We start from the raw sequence: 27,529 nt of genomic DNA, 5'->3' as shown, positions 1-27,529 counted from the left end.
TTGTGTTTTACCCATTGACGTAAAGTAACCTCATTTTTTATTCGTTTTATGAACTGAACTTTTATTATTTTGTTTCATGTACGTTAAAATGGGTTGAAAGGTGGACCTTCCAACAGGGGGCGGTATGTTAAGACTCCGTCCTAACTATATTTATTTATTTTATTTTAAAACGTGGGTAGGCCGCAGAATTGCGAACCCGACGCTGGATTCTTCGCGGCAGTTAAGGGCGCCACCAAGACGAGTGCTAAAAAATCAACACATGTAAGAGGGGTCAGGTGGCAGTGTAAAAAGAGACTTCCACACATAAGGACTATACATTTTTATTCTAATACACTCAAACATTTCAATGTTAGTTATATTTGTGTAATCTATTTTAATTCATAAAATTGAATAAACACGAAAAAAAAATAATATGTGTTTAAAAATCCATTGGGAAACATACCCAAACAGCCAGTAAGTTACGAGCTTTGCAGAGTAGACACTTCCACTACTCTTGGTGTGTTCCACGTATCCGCTCTTACACACGCTAACCTCAATGATGTTGAAGCTCGCACGCCTGTAGTGCCAAGACGAGGGCGTCCCAGAAAGAAACCTGCATCTTCTGTCCTCTAACGGGTTCGATGCCAGGGGAGAGACTGTAACAAACCATTCCCTCTATGACGGTGACGCCTATGGGGGTATGAGGGAATAGCCATCTGCAAGTGGTTGGCGTTAATGTGCTTATGTGATCCAAGAAGTGTTTATTATTTGATACAAAAACTTAGATAAAATACATACGGTATTAGTTTTGTTAGTTAGACTCTATTAGAGAGCGTCGTGTTATAACTTTCAATAAAGAAACACACCTATTTATCCATGTTTAATTATTTCTTGTGGCAAAAACCCTAAAAATCTCTGAGAAAAAGTAAATTCGTGTTATAATGTTCAATTCTTAGTAGTTTCTTCCCATAGATCTGTTGATCTCACAAAGTTAATTTTACAAAACACATACAACTCTTATTATGCAATGCCATTGTCACAGATTTCCAACATTATTTTTTTTTTTAAACATACAGTACATTTCAAAAGAGCAATAGCCTTTTCAAGGACCAAGCTGGCCTTTAACTCATTGTTCCCTACTTATCTGCATACGAATTTTCTAGTTATCCTACGCAAAACGCTTAATATATATGCAAATGGTCTCTGCAGAATTTCAGTTAAAATGGAAAATTTTAAGGAAATTCGTGATGCCGTGATACAACGAGAAATAATAATCGAATATGATAATGGACTTTATAAGAAAAATCCATGATATGATAACATGTTTTAGTCAGGTATTGTATATAAACCTGTTTGATAAACATGACACGAAACATATTTGGTTATTCGAATATATGTATATATATATATATATATATATATATATATATATATATATATATATATATATATATATATATATAGCAGATCTCAAACCAGATGGACTGATGAAATCAAGTGAATGGCTGGTTACTAATAGATGCAAAAATCAACGATAAATGAATGGGAAACACTATAAAAGACGTTTAATAGAAGTTTAACTAAATAGGTTGAGGAGGGGAGAACTGTTTGTCTCAAGTTGGTCAAAGACTATAAAGTGGTTTCGTTAAAGACTATAAAGTGTAAATGCATACCAAAAATAGATCACTTGAGAAAGGCACTTTGCCGAAACAGCTGTAGTGATAAGATTATTTAATAAATTTTGTGTATAAGTTTCGATTTCAGTGTTTTATTGTTATTACATAAAATGAATTTCCGTCAAGCAACGGTCGAATTCATCAATTATAGCTTTTTGCTTATGGCATACTGTATTTTTAGGGGAATGTAGGGAATAAGCCACAAAATATATTCAAATGTTTAATTTACTTAAGATCTCTATAAAGAGACCGTTTTCAAATATATAAATAATAGAAAATCCTTGCTGTGCTGCAGTGATCTCAGTTTGGGAACCAAGATGAGGATAGTGAGGTGCTACGTTCTTCCAGTGTTACTATATGGAGTTGAAGCCTGGACACTGACGCAAGCCACTGAAAAACGAATCGAAGCCTTCGAGATGTGGATATACAGAAGGATACTAAAAATATCTTATGTGGACCATGTCACCAACGTTGAGGTCCTACAGCGCATGACAAAAGAAAAAGAAGTGCTTAATTTAATTAAACAACGTAAGCTTGAGTACCTCGGCCACGTGATGCGGAACGAAGAAAAATATCGAATTCTTCAACTCGTTATGCAGGGTAAAGTATTTGGCAGAAGCGGACCGGGACGCCGTCGTATCTCGTGGTTGAAAAATCTCCGACAATGGTTTGGGATGACCCCAGCGGAGCTGTTTCGCAGAGCAGTCAACAAAACCATGGTAGCCTTGATGATCGCCAACATCCGGACCGGATAAGGCACTGAAGAAGAAGAAGAAGATATATTTATTTTTAATAGCTTTTTGTTGGTTAAATTCTGTATTTTTAGGGAGAATTTTGAAAATAAGCCACAATATATCTATTTCCATGGTTAATTTACTGACGTTCCGATCTCTATTCCAGAGACCGTTTTCAAAGTTAGAAAAAAAAAGGAAAATAAATATTATAAGATTATATAAATAATATTATATAAATATATAATAATAAACAAATAAAATAAATGTAACTATCGTGTATATCTTTGAAACCGGTCTTTGGATATAGAGATCGAAACGTCAGAAACAACCTGTAAATAAATTTATATTGTGGCCTATTTCGAACAAATAATATTTAAAAAATATAATATAATTAACGTTGAAATAAAAGTGAGTGTACGCCACTGGATTTTCATACGTCTTTCCCCACTTCTCTGCCTTCAAACGATGAAATCACTCTTACAAATAGTGGAATTATAAGGAAGGTTTACGTCCGACGATGGATGAAATAACTATTAATAATAATGATATTGATACTGAGACACGATGAGCATCGCTTACTTCAATTGATTATCCAGGGAACAATAGACAACAGTCGGGGGGAGGCAGGAGAAGACACTCGTGGTTCCAAAAGGATCAAAATCTATATCGAACCAAAGTGCGCCAAAGCCTTGGGGGTGGTTGCCACCCCATCTCGGGGGTGAAAAATTTTTTTACGTTTTAACCACAGGTTTCGTTTAAAAAGGTGATTCCAAACAAAAAATATTCTGTACATTTTTTTCGTAAAAGTGATATTTTTCAAGTTATTCGCGATTGAAAGTAACAACTTTTAGACGAAAAAATCGACGTTTTTAATCGATTTTTCGCGAATAACTCGAAAATGGTGCATTTTATCAAAAAAATTGTAGAGAACAAATTTGTAGCTTTTAAAAAGACAAATACAATTCATTTTTTAAAATGTTTTTGCGATATAATAGGAACCGAAATACGGCCTATCAATGTTCAGCGGTTTTCTTCAAATGCCAAATTTGAAAGATTCAAAGTCAAATATCGGGAAAATGATGCATTTTTGGAAGAAAACTCATAGAACCTTTTTTAAAGAGCATAAATAGGCCTATCATAAAAAAAAGACTTTAGCTCAAAAATTGAGTGAGTTATGATGAAAATAAGGTCAATACCTCATTTTTTTACGAAAAAATCGATGAAAACAACCCCCTAACTACTCCCATAATTAAAATCGATCTTCACCCTTCTGCAATTCTCTTTATACATGTATTGTTAATACGTCCAAGAAGTTTGACCCATTTAAAATGCTTAGTTTTAGAAAAAGTACAGCTTAAAGCGAGAAACGATTTACAATTTCATATTTTTTACCCTTCTTTTTTTAAATATCCCCGAAAATACTGAATATGTGAAAAAAATAAAAATGTACTAGGTTGTAGCTTTTTTAATGACTAAAATTTTTCTTTATTTAGATTTGTTGTACAATGAATATTTGGCGAGATATAGCCGTTTAAAGCATCGATTTACGATCAAGTACCATCTTTTTCGAGCCCTTTAAACTCACCCCATTTAAAAACCAAGGGTTCCAAAAAGATTTAATTCACAGATCCTTGTAGCTCTTAAAAACCTCTACAAAATCGTTTTTGAAGACACACTCTATCGTTAAAAATAAAGGAAATACGTTAAAAAAACATGAGGGAATATGCCGAAATTTTTTACAGCAGTACTGCTAAGCTTGAAGATATTTTAGATACTGGCAGATACTGTGCAATAATCTTGTACGGAACTGTTAAAGACACGCAGCTTACCTAGTTAAAAAAAATAAAAGATTTGGAAGCTTTTCTCGAGCAGATGCGGTACGAACAGTTCATCAAAGCTACAACGAAAAACTGTGCGGTTAAGCTAGCATCCCTTCTGCCCACTGTTGATGCCTTAGATGAGCATTCAAAAAGATGCTATTACCAAATTCAACAGTGGCTTGGCAATGAAAATATCAGAGCAACAGATTGGGGATGGTATTCTAAAGATGGTTTGTTATTACCCGTACTCATGAACAAACAACCTGCACCCGATGAACTTTTGAAAATTATTTTTTGCCAATGCAAAAAAGGATGCGGCGTTTCATGTGGGTGCAGAAAAGTTGGTTTATACTGTAACTCTACTTGTTCTGGGTGCTCAGGTGAAGGGTGCAATAATAGTCCACCAATAAGTGAAGAAGATGAGGATGACATAGATCACGATGAAGATGTAATAGATGACGAATAAAATTAATATTATAATTGTTTTACCTATAAATGTAAATATTTTCAACTATTTATGTAAATGTATAAGAATATATGGTGCCTTTTTATGTTGATAAATTTTTTTGTATTTAATTCTACTTTTTTCAATTTATATCTATTAAATTAGTTTATAAAAACTGCAATGTTGTAAAGGGTAATTTTCAAAAGTTGAAAAGTTGCAAAATTTTGGCAAAAAATTGTTTTCACCTATAGCACTCATAACAATTGATTTTTAAGGGTTGAAAATTTATGAAATTGTATTTTAAAGTATAAAAAAATCACTATTTAACTAATCCAAACCAAATTTCACTCATCTTAAGATTTGTAATGTTATTTTACAATTTTTGAAAATTAGGGGTAGTTTTCACCCCTAAGAACAATCAGGGTTCATCGGCATGACATAAACTATAAAGCAGAGGGTGAGTTGAGCTTAAATCCAAATTTTTATCCAAATCGATCCAAGACGAAATCATTTTTTTAGAATTAGTAATTTTTTTACATTAATCTCTAACAAGGGTTGCTTTTTAAGGGTTGAAATATGATGAAACTCTATTCAAAAGTATAAAATAATCATTATTTAACTAATTCAAACCAAATCTTACCCATATTCAGGTTTAATATGTTATTTTATAATTTTTGACAATTAGGGGTAGTTTTCACCCCTAAAACCCTTCAGCGCACTTCGGTTCGATATAGATTTTGATCCTTGGGCTATCACCTACCATCTGTTAAAATTTCAACTCAATCCATGCAGGACGAAAAAACTGCGAGATTTTAACTTTTTTCGAGCTTCATTTCTTGAACTAAAGTGGTCTACGGGGCAAACAGATTTGTGAAAGACTGGTATAAATGGTAACTTTCGCTGAAAGAACACAAAACGTACTCCCAAATATAATTCTACTACTCTTTATGGCTTTAGGGATTTATGAATTAAAAAAATGCTATCTGTTAATTTCATTAATGACGACAATTAATTCGTACTTGCTATGACAACAGTAAACAATTTTTTGTGTTACTTTTAAAAACTCTGTGAACAAGTTAAAACCAGTTCAATCAATCAACGAATCAATAAAAGGACTATACAGCAGTTAATTAAGAGGTATATCGTTTTAGTAAGCAGATAAAACAATAGAAACGGCATGACGACAATGTTAAAATGCCAATTCCATTGAAAATATTAATATAGATAGATGTAGGAGATAGGATAATATTATTTCTACTAAATTTTCATTCCGGTTTATTATTATCAGGTATTTTATATTAGTAATAAATTATATTATAAAACAACGTCATCGAAAATTAGGAATCATCAATTTTATTTTTTTGATTATATCTAAAGTAATTGTCAGAAATTGGAAACAATACATTAAACGTGATGAAACGTGAACTATTATTTTTTATTAAGTTACATATCTAACAATAAAACACTGAAAACTTTTGTTTTTAAAACTTTCACAAAATTTATTATAATTTATTATCCCTACAGCTGTTTCGGCAGAGTGCCTTTCTCAAGTGATCAATTTTTGGCATTCATTTACAATTTATATTCTTCAACTGAATAAGTTGAGGAGGAGAGAACTGTTTGCCTCAAGTTGGTCATTCAGAAATTTTCATAGATTCTAATAAAGATAGCTTAAAGCCTTTATTTTGAATGTGAAGAATTTGAAATTGGTCATTAAAAGAATGATTATGATCTAGAAGGAGAAGTGCGTACGTAGAATCTCTTTTTCTATCATTGAAAGCTCTTTTGTGCTCTGCTATCCATTTGTTAAATGTTCTACCAGTCTGACCAATGTTAGTTTTTGGGCAGTCGCCACATTTGTTCGTATACACCGCTGTGTAAGTGCTTTTTCTTTTGGATCTTGTTGTTCTTAATTTATTTGCCAAAGTTGTTGTTTATTCTAAAGGCTGGTGTTATTCCTTTCTTTTGGTATGCGTTTGGCTATTTTTGTTAATATCTTGACTGTATATGTGATCGAGCAGAAGGTACTGGGTTTTTCTCTGGTGGTGAAAATACTAAATTCAGGGCTTTCTTATCCTCCTAGGGCCCAAACATGAATTGCAATGATTTTTTTGTTGTAAAAACAAAAGAATGTTACAATTTGGGGTTACTAATAATAAAAAACAAAAAATAAAAAAAAACCCTTTTGGTTTTTTCAAAAATTGTAGTATCACTAGTGATACTTTGGGTCTGGACTGACAATAAAAAAATTAATATTCATCATTTTGATTGATGAAATTTAGTAAAACAATTTGTATTGACACTACAACATAAAAAAATCTTACACGGGGCACATTTGACAAACGTCAGGTTGTGGCATCCAGGATACCTGCATTTTGATCTTGATTTTTGGCTTTCATTAACGAATTCTGGGAGGTGTTTAGCTTCCTTTGACCGTAAGCGTTTATCAGGGATTGGTGCAGTCTTTCTTTTTTTTCTGGTTACATTTTCATTTTCTTCGTCACTTTCGTCGGATGTGGGTTCACTTCTGTATTTGGAGTACAAGAGAGACCTAGCAAGCGAAAACTTAAATGACAGGTGATCTTGAATATGTTTTTTGGGAGTTTCTACAGCTAAACAATCTTTCTTGTATTGTAGCCAACTAGCTGCAGCACAAAAATCAATAAAGGCGTAAATACATCATCGTATTGTCCATTTATTTGTTCTACTGCTCATAGGGTACTTTGACATAATCCTATCCAGCAAATCTACTCCACCCATGCTTTCATTGTAGTGCTTAATCACTGCTGGATGATTTTTTTCTATGTATTTTTTATCTTTTACTGACCAGCGCCTCCTTCCACTGACACAATCCCAAGGGTTCAGCTCCAAATGCTGATGAAGTCATATAGATTGAATTAGAATCAAACCATTTTGTAACAGCTATTTTGTTGTCTTTGTTAACGAGCATATCGTGGGAGCCTCTTTCTGATTTTCTTAGATCTTTATCTGTCTTAAATGTCACATCAGTTTTTGGTATTCTATTTTTCATTAGTGTTCCTGTTACATAAAGGTTCCGTGACTGTAATGCATCAATCAATATTTTTACGTAAAATATCTGTCAACAAAAATAGATACTCCTACTGGCAGAGTATATGTAAGTTTTAAAACAACTCTTATCCCGATATCCAGCCGTTCTGGTGTAAGTACCAAGTTGGATTCAATAAATCTGCCTTTACCTTCATACATGTGAAAATCAAGTGGAATCCCCCCCGTAATCGTCATGACAAAATTCTTCAATCCTACAGGGTTAGGTTTTCCTCGCACAAACTGTCTCATTAATACTTTTCCATGAAAGGGAATCATTTGCTCATCGATTGACACTTTTTCAGTTCTTTCATTATTCAGACAAGCCCTTTGAATTTGATCCAACAATGGTCTAACTTTCCAGAATCTATGAGCCGTGTTCGAATGTCAAAAAAACGATTTCTTGACATGTTGTCTGAAACTATTGGTACCCTGGTATCCATTTGCCAAAACATTCGGATTCGTGTTAAATTATAAATACCAATATGCCAGCAGCATACAATAAACGTTTTTAATTCTGCAGAAGTCTCCAAAGATTTTCCAGATTTTTTTACTTCCTTCATATTTGTGTACAACGCCATGGATTCAAAAAAATTGTTCATATAGTCAATAGGTCTTGGAATATTTTCGGGATTCAAGGGATCTTACACAGATGGTTGATATTGGGCAAATTGTGGTGTAAAATGTGTTCTCTTCCATTCTTTCCTGTCTTTTTTAGGAATAGAATTTGCCGTGTTACTCTCCTTTAAAAGCCGGGTTGCCAAGAGCTTGTCATCATCCGAATCGTCGTCTGATATGTCACTGATTTTAGCGTGATCGTCACTCCTTTCTTACTCACTTTCAATAATTATTTCATTCTCATCCAGATTTCTAGGTTCATCCCATTCATCCCCATCATCATCACTGGTTAGGAAAAAGAGAAAGACCTAAAGAGTCATCTAAATTCACATTATCTGCGATTTCCTGAAGTAGGACCCAAGGTATCATGAATGATACATTGTGTTTAGGGCCAAAGAACTATTGTACCTATACTGATCATACACAGAAAGATGCTAAATATTATGTACTTACTTTTATTATTGATGATTTTTTTAGCGTCTGCCATGACATATTTACTTACTCACAACAAAAGTCTGACTAACTCATTTCAATCGAGAAGTATGCCACGGCGCAATTTTTTACGCATAGTAGATGTTTAACACGGGCGATACTTACGGGCAATAACTGCGTTTGCCGTCGAATGCCAAAAATAATTTGTTGAACCGTAGTATCATATGATACCTGGGGTCCGAGGAGGTTATGTAGTTTTTGATTTAAAACTTTATTTATTGTTTGTTCGTTGTACCCATTGTTTACTGCTATTTGCTTCTTCTTCTACTTGTGCCGTCTTTTAACGAAGGTTGACGATCACTTCTTTAAACGATTCCCTATCTTTTGCAATGTGAAATATCTGTTCAACACTGAGGTTAGCCTAATCTCTAATATTCCTGAGTTATGATTTCTTCTTTCTTCCCAAGCCTTTTCTTCCCTTCCTTGCGTGATAACGTACAGAAGAGAGTATTTATCGTTTCGAAGTATGTGGCCCAGATACGATGTTTTTCTTATTTAATTGAGTTCATAAGCTGTCTGCCATGAAGTTGTTTTTTAACATGGGAATTTCTATTAATCTATGTAACATGCTATGGTAGGCTGCCAATTTATGTTGTGTAGGATGGGATGATAAATTTTGTTGTGTGTCAGTATGGGTAGGTTTATGAAATACGGAGAACTCATGTTTTTTTAAGTCTGATAATTTTTAAATCTAAAAAAATTATGGTCTGGTTCTGCTCTGTTTCTATTATAAATTCAATATGACTATGGAGTGAATTAATATACAATAAAAATTGCTCAAGTTGCCTTTTAGTTCCTGTAAAACATACTAGTACATCGTCTACGTATCTCCACCAATATGTTTTGAAAACAAAAGTTTTCAGTGTTTGATTGTTAGATAAAATGAATTTCCATCAAGTAAGAGTTGAATTCATCAGTTAGTTACATATTATTACATTAAGGTACGTTAAGGGTTAAATCTAAGAGAACCTAGATGATCTATTTTAGGAACCTATTAAATAAAGGGAAAGAGTACAACCACTACAACAACAGAGACAGCAGGAGGAACAACAGGAAGTACAAGAACAAATCGAAGATAAAAAGAAAATGAACTAAAAAATCTTCAACGCTAAAGGAGGTTTTAATGGCAATTCGAATACTAAAAAGCAATAAAGCGCCGGGAAACAGAAGCACATTGTATACATATATCAGGCCAGATAACTGATGCGTTTATGATAACCACAAGTCGTTAAACTACCTCCACCGATTTTCAATCTTGTATTATTTGTATTTCTTCTTTTGAATTTGCATTCAAACTTGCTGTTTATGTTGTCCAAAGCGTTAAACCTGGTCATCCAGTCAATAACCTCTAACATGGCTACTTGGTACATATTCTCAGCACTTGTCAGAGCTTCATCGCCACACAGCTGATCAAGCATTCTTTTCTTTTTTTTCCTTGTCTTTTTTCTAAGAAGCAGATGGTAGATCATTTATGCTTATTAATAATTTTTCCCTCAGGAATATTCTCAGATGGAGCTAACTCTCTGCAAGACTTCAAAATATTAAAAGATCTTAAAGTTTCCAGGCAACCAAATCTAATGTCAGATCTTTTCTTTGTAAAAACTCATTGACATGACTGATCTTTTTCAACAAAACATGACAAAAACAAGCCAAAACAATAAATTCAAATTAAGAATTCAAAAAAAAATTTGGTAGGGAGCTGGCCTCACTCATAGTTTGAGTTGTTGAGAGATAATGGTTTTTAAGAACCTCTAGAACATGCACAATTTTACTGCAATGTTTATGCATAGCTTCGACCGTATCTAATCTTGCTGATGATCTTGTCTGTCTTTCAAGTTTTAATGTCAGTGGCATATATTTTCGGAGAAATAACCAGCGTGAAGTTGAAGCCCCAAAGAAATAATACATATCGTTTAAACATTTTATCTGTATCTTTAAAATTTAAGTAATATTTTTAAAATTGAATAAAGTAATTTGATTATTTATTATTTTTGTATAGATTTTCCAACTGTTTACTGTGATTGCGAACCAGGAACCGCTATTTCGTTTCGTGGCCCTACTTCCGTGATGCCCTCCGCAGCATTTTACTGTAGAGAAAAAGTAATACAACGCAAGTTTAGAAGCTTCCCTTCAAAAATTCCGAGCCTCAAAGCCATAGTAGCTTTGGCCGTATTAGAAGCACCTAAATTGAGGAAATGAGCAGCGCAGGGTGCAAAATATGTTAGCTCGTCCTTCTGAAGTAATCTAAACTAAACTCCCTTTATACTTCTTTGCCATATTTGCTCTGTTGCTGTAGGATTGATCCCCACAGTTCTCAGTATGTCAATCTTAGTTCTTATTAAGTTAACGTGTTTAAGTCTTATGTGAAATTACGAGAGTTTTCGAGGCTCTGACACTACTGCCAAACGCTGAGATTACTAATCCATCAATAGTAGGCAATATGGATAACAGTATAACATTCATATTGTATCTCATAATAAAGATAATAATTTGGTATATAGTATCAGTGTAATAGAGCTGATAAATTCTGCAACAAAATCAAATAAAATTAAACAATATTGTGGAATTATTAATTTGGAAAGATTTTAATATTATTAACATTATTTTTTTGTAAACTTTTCAAATTTTGCTGCGCCCTGAAATCTGCCTCCCGACAGCAAAAGACTGACCGGAAGGAGAAGTGTAGGACGACTCGTGAAAAGAAGAGTCTAATGCCCAAAGTTTAATGCCAAAATATACAAAGAATGTCTACACACTGGAATAAGGATAAAGAAAAAATCAAGAAAATTATATGACCCTAAATTGATAGTTGCAACATATTTTTATGCTAATCTGTTATCTAATGTATAATTTTTTTTTATAAATCTCCCCTTTTTGTATGCAACGCACACATCGACAAGGATTTAATACATAATCAGTACATATATCTATCTACGTAATCAATTGCACACTTAAATGTCGCGATGATAAATTCTTATCAATGGTTCTCTGAACCGCATGTCGGTTGTTTTGAATTTATTATGACGACTAATAAAAATATTTGTTTTCCAATATTTACAATATTTAAACCAATTCTTTAAGGAGTTCCTTTATTTTGAAAGATCTTATCAGAACAAAAGTCAACATCAAGTCTGATACGCGACAGCTGGTTGTTGGCCCCGGAAATATGTAGAATGTTAGCAGCTAACTTTAATGTTTTGTCTTCGCAATTAACTATTTTTACTTTGATAATTTTTTATGATTTTATTAACCTCTATATTACGGAACTAACGTAGAGGTTAATCGTCATCATCAGTGGCTTTACTCTTCGGTAATCTTTGCAGCATTTACTATTGCATTTAATTTTTGTCGGTCCTGTGCCACTATTTCCCATAGTTTAACTCCCATTTTTTCCAGATCCTCTCTGAGTACATTTTCCACCTTTTTCTAGGCCGTCCTACAAATCTTGTATATTGTCTTGTAAATCGTGATATTGCCTTTTCCTACATTGTCATTTGTAATGTCATGTAGACTATGTTTTCCTGCTACTGGTATAGGCCGGTTACAGATAATTGAGAAATTTAAAGAGATAGACCAATTTGTGTACGAATGATACCGAACAAAATATATCCATGTGCTTAGATCAAATGCCCTCTGTTTTAATAGTTCCTCTTTAATATTTTGCCTTGTTACAGGTAAGTATTCAGAAAAACGCAAAAATAATAATTACTGTAAAATATAATTTTATTAGGTACAATTATAAATATATTATATTTAAATAATTATACCTGTTAGGTCTATTTAATCAAAATAATGTTTTTATCTTTAATCGCAATAATGCTTTTATTTACGCTACTGCTAAAATTTGACGATGTAAGCCCCTTTTTATACCTATTGTTACGATAAATATACTGGCCTAACTTTTATGACTAATTATTCTGTTTTATTGTAGAAATTTCGGTGGAAGTCTAGAACCAAAATTATGGTGAATGAGCCGGCCAAGCTTCTCGATCTTTCGATGCTGTTCTAGTATGTCAGGATTTCGTATATAAATACAACATTTTTATATGGAGGGACAGTTAATTCTGAACCCGCGCTCGCGAATTTGTTACGTTCGCCTATAATAAATTATGTAATAATTAGTGGTTAATAAACTTATATAAATTATCGTGCTTTTTAATAAACTAGAATAAGAACAATATAATAAATTAATAAAGACATTATAAATTAAATAAAGACAGAGCAGTTAAATAAATTTCATTACAAATGGTGTCAGAAGTGGGATCGAACATAAATTAGACTTATAATAATAATACAAGTGAATACGTAAAATAAATTGTGAAAATGGCTACGATTTATGAGCTCACAGTGACGAATTTAAGAAGACATCTCGAAGACAGAGAATTAGCTTCTACCGGAAAAAAGGCTGAGTTAGTCCAACGACTAAAGAACGCTTTGCTAGAAGAAGGTCTAGATCCAGAGACTTATATATTTGAAGATGCTGTCATCTCGTCGATTTCGAAATTGGAGAACAAAGTTTCTGACGATATTTCGAAAGTTTCTTCTGATGTAGCCAAAGTTTCCGGTGATATCGCATCATTAGAGAACAAAGTTTCTGGCGATATTTCGAAAGTTTCCGGCGACATCGCTTCTTTAGAAAGCAAAGTTTCTAACGAGATTTCTTCCCTGGAAAGCAAAGTTTCTGCTAACATCTCTTCAGAAATCTCTAAAGTCACTTCTGAGATGTCTGCCCTGGACGATAGAATATCTTCGTTAAAAAACCAAGTTGCTGCCGATAAGTTGGCCTTCGAAGAAAAGATTAAAGAGATGGAAAGGAAGATGGAAGAAACAGGGACAGCAGAGAGAGGTAACAATCCGATTACAGTGGAGATAAAAGAAGACGAGACGAAATTTAAGTTGGAGACACGGCCGAAATTTGAAGGAAGTGGAGGTTCTATTCATGTTAAAGTCCCAACTTTCGACGGAAAATCATCATGGAACAACTACATGAAACAGTTCGAATCAGCCGCAAGAGCAAATGGATGGTCTGAAAAAGAAAAGGCTGTAAACCTGACTATCGCTCTTCGAGGAGATGCCTTAGATGTGCTTCAGACCATAGCCGTAGAGGAGACCGATGATTTCGAACAACTGAAGAAGAGGTTAAATATGCGATATGGCCACGAACATTTGGAGCATGTATATCAGTCGCAGCTTAAAAATCGTAGACAGAAGAAAGATGAGGCTCTTCAAGAATATGAGGTAGATATTGCCAGATTAGTACGATATGCTTATCCAACAGCTCCCGAAGACATGATGGAAAAATTGGCCGTTCAAACGTTTATTGATGGTCTTCGTGATCATGAAATGCAGAGAACACTGCGATTAGCACGTCACAAGACGCTGGTTGATGTCCTATCCGCCGCCCTCGAATATGAGTCAGCTACGCAGGCCTCTGGCGGTTACAGTAAAGTTAGGACTGTAAAAGAGGAAGGAGATGAAGATAAACTTGACCAGCTCTTTAATTTGATGAAAAGCATGACATGCAAGAAAAAGAAGACCATAAAATCAAGAAACTCACCATCAGGAAAACCAGAACGAGTCAACCTTAGGGGGGCAGCTTCGACCCGGAACTCTTCCAAAGACCCTCTTATACTAATAGCTTCTTTGAAATGTCGTGAAGATAGTGTATATGTAGATGGAGACATAAATGGTAAAAAGCATACGTTGTTGGTGGATACCGGAGCGACCAGAACCATTATACGCCCGACAGTTATAAACAGCCGAAAGAAACTGTTACCAACGAGGTTGCGACTTCGGACCGCTACAGGTGAAAATGCCAACATTCATGGAGAAATCCAGGTACAATTGGGGATTGGAGCAGAAAAGTTTGTCCATACTGTTATAGTTGCTGACATCGAAGAGGATGTTATATTAGGAATGGACGTAATGAATATGCATGGATTCCAATTGGATTTTAAGAATAAGGTAATCAAAGTTGGCAACGAGGAAGTATTTCTCCATCCACATAATGACAACACTGTGCAAGCAGCCATTACAGAAGATACAGTCGTGCCTGCGAGAAGCGAAACGATCATAGTAGCGCGACTACAGGGAATTGTAGACGAAGGGAGACCTGTTATGATGGAGCCTTGGAACCACGACGATGAGGTTGGCCGTGGAATCATAATTGGAAAGGAATTGGTGACTTCGGCTAAAGAAATTCCTGTGAGACTTATCAATGTCAACGACTACCCAGTGACCATAAAGAAAGAGACAAAAGTAGGAACTTGTGTACCTGTGACATCCATAATTCGTCAGGCGACAACATCTGATAATTCCAACGACAAATTCGACCAAATGGTTGCAGTTGCAGGACAGTCTCTAAACCAGATGGAGAAAAGGAAATTAAGGGAATTTCTTCGGCAGTATCGTGATATTTTCGTACCGAAAGGAGGAAAGACGGGAAGAACTACCGTTGTTAAGCATAAAATTGATACTGGTAATGCTAAGCCAATTCGTCAAACAGCTCGACGATTACCACAGGCGAAAAGAGAGGAAGCTGAAACGATTGTTCAGGAAATGAAGAAAGACGGGGTGATAGAACCTTCTACGAGCCCATGGGTCTCTCCGGTGGTCCTGGTTAAGAAGAAAGACGGAACGACGAGGTTCTGTGTGGATTACCGTTTGCTGAACAACGTTACCAAGAAAGATAGTTATCCTCTGCCTCGGATCGATGACACATTGGACACATTGGCTGGAAGTAAATTGTTTTCCACTTTAGATTTGAAGTCTGGATACTGGCAGGTAGAAATGGACCCAGTAGATAAAGAAAAGACAGCCTTCACCACAGGATCTGGATTGTGGCAATTCAACGTTATGCCATTTGGACTTTGTAATGCTCCTGCGACATTTGAGAGGCTTATGGAAAATGTGTTGAGAGGGTTATCTTGGAAAACATGCCTGGTTTATTTAGATGACATAATCGTCTTGGGGGAGACATTCGAAGATCATTTGAGGAATTTAGAAAACGTTTTTAATCGACTTAAAGCTGCCCAATTGATGCTAAACCCCAAGAAGTGCCAGCTATTTCAAGGTAAAGTCAATTATCTGGGTCATATAGTCAGTAAAGAAGGAGTGGCCGTGGATAAGGGAAAAATCGATTCCATTAAGGAATGGCCAAAACCAACTGACAAACATCAAGTGAGAAGTTTTCTTGGATTATGTACTTACTACCGGAGGTTTATTAAGAAGTTTGCAGATATCGCTAAGCCATTAACGCGACTTACAGAGGAAGCAAGAGAATACCGCTGGGATATAGACTGCCAAAATGCCTTTGAGACCTTGAAAAAGCATTTAATAACAGCACCAATTTTAGGGTATCCACTGCCAGAAGGAGAGTTCATCTTAGATACAGATGCAAGTAATGTGGGAATTGGAGGAGTGCTGTCTCAGATTCAAGGAGGACAGGAACGAGTCCTCGGATATTTTAGTAAAGTTCTTTCAAAACCTGAGCGGAATTATTGCGTCACGAGAAGAGAACTTCTGGCAGTAGTGAAATCAGTAGAGCACTTCTATCAATACCTCTATGGAAGAAAGTTTCTAATCCGAACCGACCATGCCGCCCTTAAGTGGTTGATGCAGTTTAAGAATCCAGAGGGTCAGATAGCCAGGTGGATCGAACGACTCCAAGAATACGATTTTAAGATTGAGCACCGGGCCGGAGTTAGCCACAGAAACGCTGATTCTCTTTCCAGAAGGCCATGCTCAGCAGAGTGTTCCCACTGCAACAAAACGGAATCCAAGGAAGCAGCAGTGCTAAGAACGACGATTGTCAACGACGACTGGACGCCTACTAAGATCAGGGAAGAACAAGAGAGAGATCCAGTTATACAGAAAATCCGAAAATGGAAAGAGGAAAACCGTCGACCACCTTGGCAGGAAATATCAAACCTATGCTCAGTAGTTAAGACGTATTGGGCCCAGTGGGACTCATTTATCATCGAAGATGGCTTGCTTAAACGAGTCCTGGAAAATGATGACGGTTCAGAGAAGAGAAGACAGTTGGTGATCCCAAAGAGCAGAATAACCGAAGTACTTCGTCAGTTACACGACAGTCCATCGGGAGGGCATTTTGGTGTAAGGAAAACCCTTCAGCGAATTCGGGAACGGTTTTATTGGATGAACAGTTCCGACGATGTAAAAGACTGGTGTAAGAAATGTACTATTTGTGCCACGAGTAACGGGCCTTACCGAAAAAGGAGAGCTCCTATGAGACAATATAATGTTGGAAGCCCGTTTGAAAGAATAGCTTTGGACATCGCTGGGCCATTTCCAGAAAGTGAAAATGGAGGCAAGTACATGCTGGTAGTAATGGATTACTTCAGTAAGTGGGTCGAGATTTACGCACTTCCAGACCAGAAGGCCGCCACCGTTGCAGATAAGTTGATCCAAGAATATATCAGCCGATTTGGAGTGCCTTTGGAGATCCATAGTGACCAAGGCAGGAACTTCGAAAGCGATCTATTCCAAGGAATATGTGATAGACTAGGCATGAAGAAAACAAGAACTACAGCATATCATCCGCAATCTGATGGTATGGTAGAACGGATGAATAGGACAGTTGGCAAATATTTGACAAAGATGGTGTCCGATCATCAGCGAGACTGGGACCAATACCTTCCGTTCTTCACAATGGCCTACAGATCTGCTGTTAACGAATCAACAGGCCAGACACCAGCGAAAGTCCTATTCGGACGCGAAATGCGACTACCTTGTGATCTAGAGTTTGGGTGTCGACCTGGAGAAGATGTAGCAGGTGAAGATTATGTGATCGAATTACGAAGAAGAATGGACGATGTACATGAGTTGGTCCGTTCCCACCTTCAGATCGCTAACGACCGTATGATGAAACGGTACGATACACAAGCCGAAAAGGGTTGCTTTAAGAAGAACGACAAAGTATGGCTGTATAATCCCAAGAAGCGAAAAGGTTGTTCTCCCAAATTGCAGCAGTTTTGGGAAGGTCCATACCTCATCATGGAGAAGATCAACGATGTCATCTACCGAATAAGCAAGATTCCGAGGGGAAAGCCGATGATAGTACACCATAACCGGTTGGCATCTTTCGAAGGTGACCACGACGTAGATGAAGAAGTGGAAGTAAACCAAGTCCAAGATGTGTCTGACCTCACGTTTGAGGAATTCATGGGTGCCTATGGAGGTACCGGTAAAGCGAGACATGGTGTTACCACTGAAGAAAAGCAAGATCTACTCGCGCTCCCCGATGACTACTCGCTGGCCCTTACCATCCCGGCCAGTATCAAAGACGCACCAGGGTTGGCATCCGTCTTTCGAAGGAAGTTTGGTCGAGTTGCAGAACTTCAATGCCAAGTGCCAGCGTCCGGTAAAACCTTGAAACTCCAAGATGCATCACGTTACCTTTTCTACCTGGTAACAAAAGACACTGCCCGTGACCAACCTACCTACCGAGATGTATGGGAAGCCTTACTTCAATTGAGAGGGCACGTACTAGAGTCCGACGTGCAAAAGTTAGCCATGCCAAAGTTGGAGTGCCGCCAATTAGATTGGAGGGTTATCCGAAATATGGTGGAGGAGATCTTTAAAGACACCGAAGTCCAGGTGTTAGTCTGTTGCAATCCGCATAGTTACTGGTGCGGAGAGAAAACCGTCCCTTGTCATTTTTATACAACTGGAAGTTGTAAAAGAGGGTCCAGTTGCCGATACCAGCATACAGTTCCGGTTCCAGTCCCGACAAGGTTCCAGGAGGAACCATCTTTTAAGAGGGGGGCAATGTTACGATAAATATACTGGCCTAACTTTTATGACTAATTATTCTGTTTTATTGTAGAAATTTCGGTGGAAGTCTAGAACCAAAATTATGGTGAATGAGCCGGCCAAGCTTCTCGATCTTTCGATGCTGTTCTAGTATGTCAGGATTTCGTATATAAATACAACATTTTTATATGGAGGGACAGTTAATTCTGAACCCGCGCTCGCGAATTTGTTACGTTCGCCTATAATAAATTATGTAATAATTAGTGGTTAATAAACTTATATAAATTATCGTGCTTTTTAATAAACTAGAATAAGAACAATATAATAAATTAATAAAGACATTATAAATTAAATAAAGACAGAGCAGTTAAATAAATTTCATTACACTATCAATAAAGGTTTATGAGTTTATGACTCCTCTTACTCGATTGTCGGGTTTTTGTCACAGCCCTTTTTTGTTGACCAAGGTTTTTAAATTTCCACGAAATTCTTAACGACCGATAACAAAACTGATGTGGCTTTCGGTATTGTTATACATATAATTTTTAGTTTAAACTCTGTAAAGAGAGCACGCATTTATTATTGACGATTTCCCTATCAGAAAATATTAAGTAAATAAAAATGTGGCGTCCATGGGAGAATAGTGCATTAGAAATTGTTGAGAATAATGAAGTAGAAATTGTTGAGGAAAATGAGGAAATTCTACCACCAAATAATCCTGAAAATGTTGCTGGACCAAGTAGAGGAAGTATTAAAAAGCCAGAAAAAAAACATTTATCGAAAGACGCTAAAGAAATTGTGTTAAATGTGTTTAATGGATTATGTGAAGAATTGGAACGTCACGCGAGTGTTTTAAAAACTGCGGCTTTAACAAAAGTTTCATGTGCTACTGTATATCGAATTATAAAGGAGGGCATTACAAATAGACAAAAAAGGAGCGACTTTGGACGACATCGATCTATTGAGCAACATCTTTTAGGTCCCATTTCAGAAACCATTTATAATATGTTTGCAGGTAATATTATACCCACACTTAACCAAATTTTAGCTGAATTAAAATCTAAAAATATTATTAATTGTTGTAAATCAACTTTAAGAAAATTTTTACTATCAAATGGTTTTAAATATAAAACAATCAATAAACGACATACTATAATGGAAAGTGCCCGTTTAATAAAATGGCGTAATGAATATTTGGAAAAGATAACCGAGTACAGAAATAGCGGAAGAAAAATTTATTACTTAGATGAAACGTGGTTTGACACTAACGAAACGATTGGAAAAGGTTGGAGTAATGACAATGTAAAGTGCAAAGTTAATGTACCAGCTTCCAGGGGCAAACGAATATGCATTTTACATTGTGGAGGGGAAGACGGTTGGGTAACCGATGGCTTACTATTAAGTGCAAAAGACATTAAAGACAGTTGTTTGGACTATCATCAAGATATTACGGGTGAACTTTTCGAATCGTGGTTTAAAAATAACTTATTACCAAATTTAGCAGACAACAGTGTTATTGTTTTAGATAATGCATCATATCATTCTAGACAACTTAAAAAAATTCCGAATAAATACTCTAGAAAGGATGAATTGCAAGATTTTTTATTATCACAAGATTTATATTTTGAAGATTGGTACACTAAAGACCAATTAGTAGAGGTACTTAATACAAAATTATTTGTAAAGGAATATATTATTGATGATGCAGCAAGTAAAAATGGACATACAACTTTAAGACTACCACCATATTACTGCGTTTTAAATCCAATAGAGTTGTTATGGTCTCAACTGAAACATAATGTGAGACAAAAAAATGTAAGTCCAAAATGTTACAACACTGTCGTGAAACTAATAGATTCTGAATTTAAAAATATCTCTGAGGATAACTGGAAGAACGCAATAGAGCACGTAAAAAATATCGAAAAACAATATCTTAAAAACATTCCTGTTTTAAATAAAATTATTATCAATGTGGAGAACAGTGATTCAGAGGAAGAAAGTGACGAAGTGTAATACCAAGACAACTTTCTCTCAATACTGAGCTTACCCGGAATATTTTCTTACATAATCAGATGTAGGGATTATTGCAATATGTTGAACACCAAACTACTGCTTGAATTTTTTAAGAAAAACGTGGCCTTATTATGAAAACTTCACTTATTGTTGCAATATATATATCTTTGAAAATCAGTTCTTAGGAGAAAATAATAATGTAAGTAAGTGTTGACTAGATAAACTATTAATTTTTACTTCAAGGTTTTATAAATTATTTAAATATATATTTTTTATCTTTAAGTGCCTACCGTTCGCTCAATTATTAATTAGTTTTTGTATACAAACCAATTATTGTTTGAACATTTTATAGAAAATGCATTGTAGAAATATGATTAAAGTAATTTATTCTGAAGCTATTTTCTTGTGGCATTTTAAATTAGTTACTATTTAAATGGGAATAAGCCACAATTAAAGCTTAATGTTTGTATTTTGAGAACGATTTCCGAAGTGGAAATTGAAACGTCAATAAACGTATTTTAACCTTTAATTGTGGCTTATCCCCATTTAAATAGTAATTAAAGTAATTTAAACTTACACAAAATCATCAATACATAAAATTAAGCTTTGTTTATAACAATACAAATTTATAGAACCAATTTCTTATAAAATATACCATATTATAATTCATTTAGGTCGGTACTACCCTGTTCTTCACTGTTCATAGTGCTGCTTATCGCATTTTTCTCAAATAAATATAACCGACCTATACTACGTACTCTTCTGTACCTACTTTTTTGTTTATATCCCATAGTATTATTTTGATATCTTGGTCAGGAGCTTCAATTCATCTTTATTATTCTCTCAAGTTCTTAAGCCACAATATTCTTCGTCTTCACACATTTCGCTTTCTTTGAATTTTGCCTTGCGTAATAAGTTGCAATAATGAGTATTTTTACCCTCTCACCACATGGCCTAATTTACTCAAATTTTCTTCTTTTGATAGTTAATATTATTTCAGCTTCATTTCCTATTATTCTAGTAACTTTTGTGTTTGACATTCTTTGAGTTCATGATATTTGTAGGATTCTTCTGTAACACCAAAATTCAAAGGCTGCCAACTTATTCAGATGGATTTGTTTTAATACCCATGCTTCCAAACCATAAAGAAGAGTAGTAAATACGTAACACCGAACCATTCTTAGGCGTAGTCCTAACCTTATATCCCGACAACAAAGAAACTTTTTAACGAATAAGTTTAACGAATGATGCACATGCTATTTCAATACGTGTCTTAATTCCTTTGGTTTGGTCTACATTATTGATGTTATTCCTAAATATTTGTAGGTATCCACACTCTCAATTGCAGTATCTTTAACAAGCAATTGGATTTTTGCATCTGCTGATTTAGTCATGATCATGCATTTACTTTTTTTCAAATTCATCCTTATTCAGGACAGCATTCATTAAGGCGTTGCATTACGCTCTGTTAATAATTGTTGTTATCCGTCATTACTACTGTATCGTCTGCAAAACGCAAGATATTCAAAACTTCTCCATTGATAGATATACCTTCTATTTAATCTGAGAGCGATTTAAATACCGCTTTACTGTAGATATTGAAGAGTAGTGGTGACAGCAGGCAATCCTGGCGGACTCATCTCTGTATTTTGATATATCGAGTGTTCTTCTTTGACTTTCCTTAAGTACTTGTTTATTTTAATTTCGTTTCCGCATATGTGTTATCTTCTTTGATCCGTCTTGTATCCATGATTTTCTTGGAGCTATGGTGCTTTACAGTAGATAAGTTTTGGATGATATTATAGAATTTATATATCTTCTGTTGACGATAATATAATCTATTTGACTTCTGACTATTTTGTCGTTATTGTCAGCTGGTGACCTCCATGTGTATAATCTACGTTTAGGAAGTTTAAACAGGTATTTGCAATTATCAGTTCCTGATTGATACATAAATCAACCAGCCTATCGCCACGTTCATTCCTCTCCCCAAGTCCATATCGCCCCACACAATTCCCCACTTCTCCTTGGTCCACTTTAGCGTTTAAATCTCCCATTATAATATTTATGTCACGTATTTTAGTCAGCTTTAAGACATTACCAATTTGTTCATAGAAGTTCTTTATGGTGTCTTCATCCTTTTCTGCGGTGGGTGCATATACTTGAATTATATTTAATTTACGTTTTAAATAATTGGACAGTTTACCCCTTATTCTTATAATACAGATTTTTTCATTGACTGGTTTAAAGACTAATAGCTCTGATTGCAGTCTCTTATTTATTACAAAGCCACATCCTTTTTTATGTTGAGTTTCATGTTCAGAGCACAATGCTAATGACTTCTACATGCGTATTGTTCCAGACACTGTCCATCTCATTTCTTCCCGAATGGCTGTTACATCATATCTCAGGTCTTCTAATTGTTTTATCGCTCACGTGGCGATTCCAGGTCGGTACTTAATAGGTTCCATGTTCTTAATACAAAATAGTAGCTTTGTCCGTAGCTTACTTAAATTACATACAAGTATTAACTTCTACGTTACGAAAATAACAGTTCTTGTATGTAATAAGTAAGTGTTGAAGTTCATATGACGAGAAAAAATGATTTGGGGTTCAAAGTCTAAAGGCTCCCAACAACATGCTATATTTACACTCATTTTGGAAATTCATAATGACACCATGAAGTCTCAAGATTTCACCAACTTGAAACTATAAAAAAGATAATAGATCTGATATTATATTACGATTATTATATTATATTCCAGTACTACTTACTTTATTACTAAATTGTCTGGCTAAATATAGATATTTTGCTCTTTTATTCGGGCTAAAAACGGGCTGTCCTGCTATTAAGCTATACCAATCCTTTCGATCCTCCTGACAGCAGCAGGGGCAGTTTTTATGTACAATATCTTAATTTACATTTTTCACCTTCTTGAAATACAAGTTCATTTCGTGTCTTTTATTCAGTGAAAAATAAAATCAGTTTTAAACGCTTCTATGACTATAAATATTGAAAACGATTTAAAACCGCCAATAGAAACAAAATAAAGTTATTTTCTACGCCTTTTCGTATCATTTAGACAAAACATAATCACTGCGTTGTAGTATTTGATTATCAAATTTCAAAATAAACCTTGAAAATTTCAATTGTGTAGTACAGTGGCGCCTAGTATACTGTCTAATGTCTTGTTCTATATCGTTTCTTCTTATCTTTTTATTGGCAATGAGAAGATAAACTAGACATTGAATAATAAACAATAATTGTATTTTCTAGAATCTAAGAAAACAAGTTGACGTACAATATATATATATATATATATATATATATATATATATATATATATATATATATATATATGTATATATATATATTTAACCAATAGATATTAATAAATAAAAAGAAAATACTACAATGGATTTATTCAATTCTTAAAAATCCTAAAGTAGGTACTTGGACCACTTAACAACATGTGTGATTTGTTGTAAACATTCCAATGCCAGAAGAAGAAAGCATAAATCTAAATTTATTTCAGATCGTTTATTTTAAAACAAAAATAAACAAAAAAAACATGAGTGACATCTAAATGTAAATGATGTAGTTTTCTTCGAAACCATATGCTAATTCTTGGAAAGTCGCCACGTAATACTTTAAAATTTTGGTTTATTTTTAATTTTGGCAGCAATTTCATTGTTATAGATACGATAAACCATTTAAAAAGTAGACATCTCTCATAAAAAATATATCATCCTTTCGTCAGATAATAGATTTGCACATTAAAAATGAATATTTTTATGGTCTAAATATATTATGTTATTATGTAATTTGTTATAGAAAGACAGTGCAATATGCAGTTTTTTTTCTAAAATGACTGAAACATACTGAAAAATTTGCCTCTCAGAGTACTAGAACCTTTCTGTCACTATGTCTCTAATACTCTTCTCTCTTCCCGCCTCCTTTAAATTCATCCATTTTATAACTTTAGACCTTGTACTGGATATCCCTCCAGACTTTGTACTGGAATGTAAGTACTGTTTACATTATTTTAGTTTACTATTCATTAAACAAATAAAATCCCCCTTTTTAACAAACATAAATAATATTGGTACCTTTTGTACCATGCCCGATGAAAGGTTGTACTTTACCGGTGACCTGATGATGACTAGAAAACTGTAGTGATCGAAACCGGTCATCGCTAACGATATAAATATATTGTGAGTAAGCCTGTCATTTATTTCTGCTACCCAGCCTAATTCCTTCTTTTAATTGTTGGATTGTATTAGCTAGAACAGGTTTTTTTAAAGAGACAGTACATTTCTCAAAGAAAAATATTACAATCCGTCTTTGAACGACAATAGTCATCTACTCACTCTCATAGAGTACAAAATATGTTTCTTTAATGTAAAAGTATTCTTTGTGACTTATTGGTCACTCTGGTATGATGACTCCATTTATTTATTGTTTTTGATCACTTTCTGCAGTTTTTCATTTTGTTAAGGTAAAACCTATTAAAAAAAAAGTTTATTGATTATTCCAATCAAGTTGATTAAACTACTAATTTTAATTAAAATTGTTCAAACTTTTATATCCCCAACATTTTCTAAAAAGCAAAAATATCTTCAAGAACTTATAATATTCTGATACCATTTAGACAATATTTGTTCTGCAAAAACCACACAAATTTCAAAACAAGCGGTTGCTGTCTTGTTGAACAAACAGTTGAGTATATAATCGGTATTATATAAAAAGCTTCAGTCACCGGTTACCGCTTTAAAAACTTAGTCCGCACCTGAAGTTATAATAATAACCTGATAATTTTAAATTCAGCCTTTATGTCCCTATAGAAAACGAATTGCTTGTAACCTTGCCCTGTGCCGTCTGCTTTTATATAAATTTCCAATTGTTCATTTTATTCCCTTCTCAATAATCTCAGACTTCAATTTATTTCGCCGAAAAGATTAACTAACGTATTCACTTATTCTCGTTAAATTGTTAAATGGAAAGATTATTGTCTACTACTATTTTAAGTAGAAATAGATGACTATAGTAACAAAATGTAGAATTAGCAATTGTACGGGTTTACCAATTTAACTTTGACTTAAAACCATTAGAATATAATTTTTAAAGACAATAGTATAATAATAATAATATTGATTTATACATTTACATTACAACACGATACAATAGTGTAGGATATTAATAAGGGGCATGGGAGTACGGAACATGTTGCCAAGAGAGCGTATTAACCTAAGTTCTCTAATTTTGGCGTCAACTGGTACCACCCTTAAACTTTAATATACTTATTCTTAATTTTATCCTCTTTTGCCAGTACACTAATCCATCTAGACATTCTCATTACTACCAAATGCATTCGTTGTTCCTCGTTCTTTTTAATTGGCAAACTTTTAGCTTCTTAAACCTACAGCCTGTATCTCCATTAATATACTCCACTACTCTATTCGCTATGTGCAAGTTCCGAAGAGCGACATCTAGTGGCATAAATCAGCGAAGGTGTTAGCACTATTAATATTTTAGTATTATATTTAGCTGCAAATATCAATAATTAACTTTTTGAAAAATTGATTTTGAATTGATTTTTAACTGTAAAAAAAAAGAATATTTTTTACCCTTAGATTTTATTATTTGGGATAATTGGGGATGAAGATTGAGGTTATGAGGTTATTAAAAGGTAAACGTTGAATGTTGTAAATAAAATTAATTATTAAATTGCAGTATTACTATTAATATGGATGCAATAATAAAAACTGGATTCCAGAAAATAAATCATAAAATACCTTTTCAACCAACTATATCCACTGTAAAATACAATTAATAATTGCTTATCATATCAATAGTTTGGAGCGACACTAGCGCCCAATTTCATAATGACAACCTAAAGTATATTTTAACTATGTTCATTTTAGACTAAATTGAACAAATTTGACCCAACATGATTATTATTAAAATTTACATTATAAAGTAAACTTTATATTATTGAAATTTACACTATAAAGTGAACTTTATATTATTGAAATTTAGACTTAAAGTGAACTTTAATTTAATGTTCACGTCAATTTATTACGAAATCGGGCGTAAGAATGCAGAATTGGGGTTATCTAACTTAGATACTTCTGCTTTATTATGATATAAACCCACTTTTCAATAATTTGTGCTTAGAAGTTGGAAACCAATAGAACTTAAACTTACTATTTTTGGTTGTATTTTTACAATTTATAACACAGCATTTTCTTCAATAACTACTTATGAAATATGCTAACAAAGTTCCAAGATTTCACCGCTACACACTCACGATTGTTTCTCATTATCCCCTCCAAGTACTTGTACATAGCGACTAGATACTAGAAACTATTACTTTTCATAATCATTTCACAATCGAAACTTATAATTTTATTTTTAGTAACTCCATCTTTAAATAAACATTTCAAAGACTCTGTTTTTGTCCTACTAAGTTTTAAATTTTTTTCCTTAAGAGATCGTCTCCACTGTTGCAGTTTTTGTTTCAAATCTATTTCACCATTCCTGTGTTTTTCCATCAACTTCTATAATGAAAACTGCGTCTGTTGTTGATTTGTTTCTCTCACTCTCTCTCTCTCTCTCTCTCTCTCTCTCTCTCTCTCTCTCTCCTCTCTCTCTCTCTTTCTCTCTCCCCCCTCTTTTTCTCTCTCTCATATTTTTATGTTTTGACTAAGTAGTTTTATGGCCCTGTAGTTTGTAAATTGTTGTATATCTTCATTGTTTTGTAAACATGTGCTAATATACTACTTCTCCATTCGTTTGCATTTGTCGCACTACCATAATAATTAATAAACCTGTTAGCCAACTAGTTCCTGTCTTTCCTAATGCTGACCACACTTCCTTATATTCCTTTCCAATATTATGTAATCCAAATG

General features: G+C 34.3%; 1 long non-coding RNA gene across 2 annotated transcripts in view; it reads right to left on the bottom strand.

The window, feature by feature from the left end:
* The window catches only part of LOC140447001 (uncharacterized), a 76,850-nt gene that overhangs the window by 30,138 nt on the left and 19,183 nt on the right, over window positions 1–27,529 (bottom strand). The window contains exon 3 of one of the 2 annotated variants that reach the window (XR_011951555.1): window positions 24,346–25,123. The exons of the other annotated variant lie outside the window; for it this stretch is intronic. This is a non-coding gene — a long non-coding RNA (uncharacterized lncRNA). Of the gene's footprint in view, window positions 1–24,345; window positions 25,124–27,529 lie in introns of those variants that run through there. 2 annotated transcript variants of the gene reach the window in all.

Source organism: Diabrotica undecimpunctata, chromosome 7, assembly GCF_040954645.1.
Source record: "Diabrotica undecimpunctata isolate CICGRU chromosome 7, icDiaUnde3, whole genome shotgun sequence".
In the NCBI taxonomy this organism is placed as follows: Eukaryota; Metazoa; Arthropoda; class Insecta; order Coleoptera; family Chrysomelidae; genus Diabrotica; species Diabrotica undecimpunctata.
This window is presented reverse-complemented; position numbering and strand designations above follow the sequence as displayed.